This window comes from Callorhinchus milii, unplaced genomic scaffold, assembly GCF_018977255.1.
Source record: "Callorhinchus milii isolate IMCB2004 unplaced genomic scaffold, IMCB_Cmil_1.0 Scaffold5, whole genome shotgun sequence".
In the NCBI taxonomy this organism is placed as follows: Eukaryota; Metazoa; Chordata; class Chondrichthyes; order Chimaeriformes; family Callorhinchidae; genus Callorhinchus; species Callorhinchus milii.
The window spans coordinates 12,049,005-12,057,730 of record NW_024704746.1 but is presented as its reverse complement, the minus strand read 5'-3'; positions in this window follow the sequence as shown (position 1 = coordinate 12,057,730).

The window sequence follows — 8,726 nt, the reverse complement described above, 5'->3', positions numbered from 1 at the left end:
TTAAACCGAAGTCTTCGGCCTGCTTGTTCAGGTGGAAATTAAAGATACTGTAACACTGCTTGAAAAGTGTTTCACCCGGTGTCCTGGCCAACATTCCCCCAGATAAAATTGATTATTCACTACATAGTTTTGTGGGACATTGTTATGATCAAATTGGCTTCTGTGTTTACCGAGAAAGAAAATCATCAATACACTTTGCAGTAATGTATGAAATACAGATGTATTCATAAGAATCTTCAGAGCTTTGTCTCCCAGAAAAATGTGTTCCAGAACTAATTTGGATTGTGAAATCAGTATTTGCTTGAGGATAGTAATATTTGGGTTATTATCTCTTCGTCTCCTTGCAGTTGAACTGGCTCCAAGGTGATTTGCTCGATAATGGAATGTCGGAATTGGGTCAGCCCTCTGCGCTTGTCTCGGTAGCCGGTTCCTGTGCCAGGTGGGTCTGCAGTTTTCCAGGGCGCTGCTGATGACAGCTCAGACAGCCTGGCTCATCGGAAGGCAGACCACTTACTGGGGGCAATGAATTATTCCACTCAGCTCCTGTTAACCCTGCAAGCCAAAGCCCTAATGGGTTCTAGCTGGACAAGCAGCAAGAAAGATTGTCATCAATGGCAAGCTAAGTAGTTTTAGCTGGTTAGACTCCATCAGTACCCCAACGCACCCGCTGTGCTTTTGTCAACCTGCTCCTAATACTTTCTGGATTTAGGTGAGAAGGATGTGTCCCTCCAGGAGAGAGTCCGCATTCCATTCCAACACTTGATCTCTGGAATTTCCATATGTAGGTGGGATGCATGGAATTCTCAGCTTGGTTTGGATACTCTTAAGCATAGTGATGGGTTTCTGCATATATCCAAAAAAATGGACACCCAAAAAATCTCTTCCCCTCCCCACATAACATGCAATGTGAAACCTGAGCATATTGTTACATTCCTGCAATATATTGCACTATGCTGCCATTAATTTTAATTGCTTCACTACATGGTCTAGACAATGGAAGTTGCTGGATATTATGCTAAAGCATTCTCCTATAATTAGATTATCCTCATTATGTATTAATGCCCCACATTTTTCTACATAAATCTAATGCTTTAAATTTGTCAGTGTAAAATGACAAATTTCCATTTGTCTGCCCAATTGTTTCACTGATTAAAATCCTTTTGCAAAGCAATGTGATTTCCTTTCTCTCTAGCACTCTCCTGATGTTTATGCATAAGCAAATGTACATCAACAACTTTCATTTATATAGTGCCCCTCACACAGGATAGGGTTCCAGAGGGCAAATGTAACCAGTTTATAGCTGGTTTTCATATCATGGCCTTTATATATATTAGAATAAATCAGGATTCAAGCATTGATTCTGTGGTTCTCTACCCAGCGCCATCTGTCCTCAAACCACTCAATCATTTTTTTTTCCAAACTAGTTCTGCTGTTCTAGATTCTTTTAGTTGAATTGGCTCCATTTTGATGTAGCACACAATGATTTTTTTCTGAAATTCCGAATACTGGAAACTACGGGATATGATAGTAGGCTTCACTGGGAGTTTCTCCAGCATCCTGGCCAAAATTCCTCCATTTAATTTGATCTTCAATCATATCCTGGATGATTGTGGCACATTTCTGTGCACAAATTGGCTGCCATGTCTGCCTACAAATGCCCAGTCACTACAAAATCTACTGAAGCGTTTTGAAATGTTTTGTGATGATAAAGCGTTATATAACATAGTATTCATCAACTTGAGGAACAGATAATTCTTAGTGCATTTACGATACATTTCTTGGTACTTTTTAAAATCAGTAAGGAGGTTGAGATTTCTATACAATTGCTATATGAATGAGATTCTCTGCATTTTTTGTATCATGAATGTTTGTGGCCAAGATTGATTTGTGCTGCGTTTATACTTCACGTCTGACTGTGAATCACTTGAATTTTGGCGATTCGCTGCCAAACATACAATATAAGCAGGAGTTCAGTCAGCTCAAGCCCATTCCTGACACCAGGTATTAAATCTGTTTGTGTTAATTTGTTTTCTATATGTCTTTACAATTGTTTCGCTGATTGAATCCTTTTTGTAAATCAGTATGATTTTCACCCACGCATTAAAATGCAGCTGATGCATATTGCAATGAGCTCACTCCCTCATGGTCCGCTCAGGCAGGAACTTTGAGTTGATCATTTGTTTCGTGCCATTAAAGAGAAAAGCAGAGAATGGTAAAATCAACTTTTATGTGAAGCGATGCAGGGTTGAAAGAATAAGGAAGCAAAAGTATATCCAATCCAAGTAATATCAGAACAGATAATTCTTGTTTGTAATTTGTTTTTCCTGAGAAACATTCAATTTTACAGACTGTTGTATAAATTGGATCTTTCTGCATATTGAAGTTTAAAAACGGCTATCATCCTTCCTATCCTTAAAAATTCCTCCCTCGACCCATTCCTTCTCTCAAACTACCACCCAATCTCCAACCTCACTCTCCTCTCCAAGGCCCTGGAATGAGTTGTTGCTTTCCAGCTTTGCTCTTTTCTCTCCCGCCACTCCCTTCACGAACCCCTCCAATCGGGTTTCCGTGCCGCCCACAACACAGAAACAGTCCTGGTCAAAGTGACGAATGATATTTTGTCTATCTGCCTTCGACACCATTGACCACTCTATCCTCATCCACCGCCTTTCCTCTCACCTCACCTCAACTCCACAGTTCTGTCCTTGAATGGTTCAGATCGTACCTCTCACACCGCCTCCGCTTCATCTGCACAAATGGTTTCTCTTCTAGCCCCCGCATTGTGTCGTGCGGCATTCCTCTGGGCTCTGTCCTTGGTCCCCTCCTCTTCAATATGTATATGTTCCCTCTTGGTGACATCATCTGCAGACATGGGGTCAACTTCTGCATGTAACTCTCTGCCTCCACCCTTGACTCCAGGACCACTGCTGTCCTGACAGAATGTCCTGACAGAGCTAATTTTCTTCAGTTGAATGTCACCAAGACCGAGGCTCTCCTGATTGGCTCCCATCAGTGCCTCCACACCTCAGGCGCTGACAGCATCACCATCCATGGATGCACACTCCACCTTACTAAGCCAGTCCGGAGCCTTGGCATCTTGTTTGGCATTGTGGAGTCCTGTAACTCAGTGGTTAGTGCACTCGCCTTGCAAGCGAGACACCTGGGTTCAATTCCAGCCAACCTTGGGCAAGTTTCCTTACTCCGCACGCCTAATAATAATCAGTCCAAAACAAAAAAACAATAATAAATTGATCATTTTCAATCCATGGCTGTTTGTGGGACACTGCTGTGCGCAATTGGCTGCAGCGTTTTGCCCACAAACATACGGTCAATTCACTTTACAGCATATTCTGTGAAGCGCTTTGAGACTTTAGAAGACGTGAAAAGCACTATATCAAATGCAAGGATTATTATTATTATTATTGTTTGACTCTCAACTATCCTTTCTACCCCACATCCGTGTCATGATCTGCTCTGCCTTCCCCCACCTCCACAACATTGCCCGGCTCCGCCACTGTCTCACACTGCAGGCCACCGAAACCCTCATACACGCATTCATAACATCGAGGTTTGACTATGCAAACTCCTTGATTGTTGGTCACCCCAACTCCTCCCTTCATAGGCTGCAGATCATCCAGAACTCTGCAGTCTGTGTCCTCTCCTGCACTAAGCTCAGTGACCCCATCGCCCCCATCCTCGCCTGACTCCACTGGCTTCCCATCACACAGATGATATAGTTCAAGGTCCTGGTCCTCACCTTCGAAGCCCTCCATGGCCTTGGTCCTCCATACCATCCTGCCCTCTCCATCCTCTTAGTGGGCTCTAGCCTGCTTCACGTTCCCCACCTCGCCAGCCCCCACCATTGGCGGGCAGGCTTTCTGCTACTCTGCTCCCACCCTCTGGAACTTCATCCCGCAGTGCTGTCGCCTCGCCCCCTCCTTTGCCTCCTTGAAGACCCATCTCAAGGTCCTCCTCTTCAACCGTGCTTTCCATCACCCTGCTTCCCTCCCTGCGCTCTACTCTCCCCAATCCCAACCCCCAGCTCGGGTCCAAAACACTTACTGTCCAGCACCTTGGAACATCCTCGCGACGTAAAAGGCGCTACACAAATGTAATTTTGTTTTTGTTGTTGTACACAGAACCACAAAACGGTGTTATAGGATACTTCACAGTACGGGAAATAATCTTGTCTTGTGGAATTCAAATGTATTCCTTTCTACAGATATCCATACATCACTGGTAGAAAAGTTAACATGAATGAAAGCGTTCATGGCTCACTTATGACGTGGACAGGAGTCATAAGGCAGGAGCATATAAATGGAAGACAAAGGAAAACTATGTAGCATTATAGACCCAAATACGTAATGTTTTGCTTTTATAACAAAATGTAGACTATTTCACCTTGGGAGACACTTTAGAGTTCTTGTTAACTGTAGAAGGTGGTAGGGCTGTCGACCAGCAATCGTGTGGTGACAGGATGGAAGGCTTACAGTCCCCAGAACAGGTGTGAATATAATAATTTACAGCAGCAGTTCTGATTTAACAAACTGACCACTTTCTAGAGATATGTTCACTGTTCTATAACATAGAAAGAAACTGAATATCTGTGAGAAATCAGCTTTTTGAATATTGTATATTTTTCTTTTCCTTTCATTGGTGTTGTTGTCAATAAAAATAGTTTCCTAAGTAAAACGTCTTGAATGATATTAATACAGGACGTATGATTAGCTAGTTTTATTTCATAATGATTCGACCTATGAGTTAGAATGAGAGCAAATCTTCCCCAATATTTTGTACTAGAATTTAAATGTTGTAGACATCAATGCAATTATCAAATGCAAGGATTATTATATTATTATTTATAATGAGCTAGCTCATGGTGCTCATCCAAAATAAAGAACAGAGGTCATTAGACTTGTGATACAATTTGTTCATGTTGTTACAAATAACTTTGTTTTTTCATGGTTTATCTCTGAGTTGCTGTCCATGCGTTTTACAATATTTGCTATGTCCTTGGAATGTTTTCAAAGGCAACAGAGCAAACGAATGGTTCTATTCTCTGCATCTGATCAGGATACAATGACCTCTATCGGTCCACGCTTTATTTCAGGACTTATATTCCTTAAATCAGATACAAAATTGGTTGTGTTTTAAAGTGCTAGAAACAGTATTAGCTATTGGAAATGGAAAACTGAAATTTTGTTATATGCAATAAAAGATGTGAAAAACAGCTTTATATCTTTAACTCTTTATGTTATATTCTATAACTTTCATGTTATAGAAATAACTCTTTCTGATCAAATTCAATGCAATTTCACTTTACTTTAGTGTTTTTATGGGATGAATTATTATTGTAAAAATTTGGATTGGATGAATTAAACAGACTAAGTATTAAGCAGCTATATAAGGGCATCTAAACACTCTTCCAATCATTTTAATTCCTATTGTTGTATAATGGAATTTCTCTATTCTCATATGTATAATCATCAGTCTGGCTCAATTGTAGCACCCTCGTCTCTGAGTTGGAAGGCTTTGGTTCTAATCACGTCAGGATATTTTACCCACTGTCTCTGGTGTGCTGCAATGTTATAATAATATAATAATCCTGTCATTTGATATAGCGTCTTATCACTTCTTCACTTTTAGATGTCCTCCTGATGTGAAAGGCACTATATTAAACGCAAGGATTAATATTATTACGTATCACCTAAGGCCCTACCTGTTCCTTATATTTCTTTGTACTCAGAAAACACATCTTAAATTATCTTTCTAAGTTATTAGTTTAACTCTCTTAATTATATCTTGCTGCCTACCAGTTTAGTTCCCCTTTAGTTTGAATCTACCCATTAATCTTTTCTGGTATATCATTGGTTTCCCCCAACCCATTTAAAGTGAAGCTCTCTGAACAGCTTCCTCCTGTACCAGAGGCAATTTAATATCCGAGAATTGTAAAACTATTCTTCTACACCATTTCTCACGTGTTGACATAACTTTTCTGTCTCTCCTTCACTGGCCCAGTCTGTGGCACTGATAGCAATCCTGAGATGTCAACCCTTTTGATTTTGTTTCATTCTAATTGAACCCGTGAAACTCAGTGTGAAAGGCCTTGTTGCTACTGCATCCTAAGTCATTGATTCCTATGTGGACTCCTAGCTCGTTCTCCCTTTCCATCAACTTCATTATGTCCTTTATTCTGATACTTGTTGAAATGTGGTATGACTCCAGGACTCATTGCAACCACTATAGAGAGACACAGTTGTTTGACGACTTGTCATCAGCTCCTTCTAAAAGTCTAATTTATAGGGAATGTTCTAGAGATTGCAATCCTTGTGATACATTTCTTAATACCAGTCTATTGTAGGGTGACAATATCAGAAAGTTATCCATTAATCGTTTGGTCAACTGATTGTTAAAAAAAATTAGTTCTTGCGTTCAATAACACATGCAGCCCTTTTGTCATTGATTTACGTAGCAACCTATTTCATAGAAATAAACATTGAAATATTGGCAATTATTTTAGGCCTAGCTTACAGGAATTGATTGTCGTGTTACCGTAAAACAGCCATTTAACTTTTGTTAATGGTTAACCCAATGTTATCTTTAGTCCAAATCATCTTGATTAAACTATTAACTTTCTGTTAGTTCTGGCTGTCCTAATATTGTATTATGCCACTGACTAGAAAATAACTCAATGTTAAGTTATCTGTATACACCAAAGCAAGTGTCATCACTTGAACCTGTGCAATTCAAAACAAACTTTAATTTTTGATCCACATTAGTACAATACAATTCACTTTACATTTGTATAGTACCTTTTGTGTCAGGAAGACATCCTAAAGCACATTCACAGTGCAAGATTTGTTGGCTAAGACACTGGGATAAATTCCCAATAGTGCCAATGGGATCTTCAAAACCCATCTGAACAGGCAGACGTGACCTTGGTTTAAAGTCTCATCTGAAGGACGGCCCCTCCGACAATACAGCTCACCCCTAGAACTGCATTAGGGTGTCAGTTTAGACTATGTGATTCCAAGTCATGTGGGGCTTGAATCCACTCAGAGGTGAGAGTGCTACCATTGAGCACTTTTAAACTGACCCATTTTAAGTAATTATTAGCAGAAGTCACATACATTTGTTAATAGGTTAAGATCCTAAACTGCAGGAATAGCTCCTTCCATGCTTGAACAGTAACAATGCCTCACTGACTCACTCCACAAGAAGATTACATTTATATTGCGCCTTTCACGTCGGGAGAATGTCCCAAGGCGCTGGACAGTGGACAGCATTTCAGACCCGAGTTGGGGTCAATAATCCTTGCATTTGATATAGTGCCTATGGTGCATATGCTTTAATGCACTTCACAAGTAATTGCTCTCAAGTGCAATGATTGCATATTTGTAGGCAATCCTGTTTGTTTTTAAAGAAAGAGCTAATCACAAATCATGTTTTCTGCTTGCCAAATAAAGGAGCAGTGTACATTTTCTTCCTCTTTCCTTTCCGTCCTCTCATTCTTTTAAATTCAGCCATAGAATCATAGAGAAACAAGGCATTTGATGCATGATATTTGCGCTGGGTTTTTTTTCTCCACAAGTCACGTATTGTAATCTGGCTCTCCTGCTTGCTCCCCTACACTTTAATGTTGTATTCCTCTTTTACCAGTATCTGTCTGCATTCTCCTCTAAAATAATTTATAATTTCACTTGTCTGTATTTTATCAATTTTCTCACTTTACTAGTCCTCGTTTCATTGCAAACTATGGCATAATGTAGGCTGAACAATAACTTCTGATACTTTAATGATTTGTAAAGCAGTGTGGTGTGCAAAGCAGAGCATTCAGAAGGAAAAAATAACAATATGGTAGTCTGAGATAGCAATCTTTCAGGAGATTAGGATTCTGAATACCCAGATGTAGCCAGTGGTTAATCATCTTGGAGATGAACTGGCACCTTCATGGGTAAAATATAAATGGTTGCAATAAATAGACCAGAACAATCCAGCTTTTTCAGTTAGCAAAATGTATTGCGTGAAAATTAGATTTTTTTTCTTGGCAAATGTGTTTCACTCTTGAAACACTCATGTTTGATAAATCTCTGTGTCCACTATTCGGTTTCTTGACCCTCTGCTGGAGCTGGAATAGTGGGATGTCCTCCTGACGTGAAAGGCGCTACGCAAACGTAGTTTGTTGTTGTTGTGTTGTTTTAAAGCCCACCCAGTCGTGCTCCTCCCTACCTCTGTGACCTATTAACACCATACCAACCTGTCCGCTCTTTGGGCATTGCCCTGCTCCATGCCCTCCCCCGCCCTGCCCGCCTGCCCCATTGGTGATCGGACTTTCAGCTTTTCTACCCCCACCCCCTGGAACCCCATCCTGGAGCCTCTCTGCCTCGCCTCCTCCCTTGCCTCCGTCGAGACCTTCCTCATTGACCGTGCCTTTGGCCACCCTTCCACTCCTCTTGATTCCAACCCCCCCCCCCCCCACCACCACCCCAGTTTGTGCGCAAAAGCTCTCGACAGTCCAGCGCCTCGGGATGTCGTTCTGAGGTGAAAGGCGCTACGTAAATGAAACGTGTGGCTGTTGTTGTTCAGCAAATGTGTCTGGCAGATACTAAACAGCTCGGGGCGGAGTTTCTGTTTCCCTCCCCACCATGTTAAGCGCTGGGGGGGGGGAGAGGGGGGTGGGGGAGTGGGGGCTACATCAATGCAAGTTGTTGTTGCTGTTGTTGTTG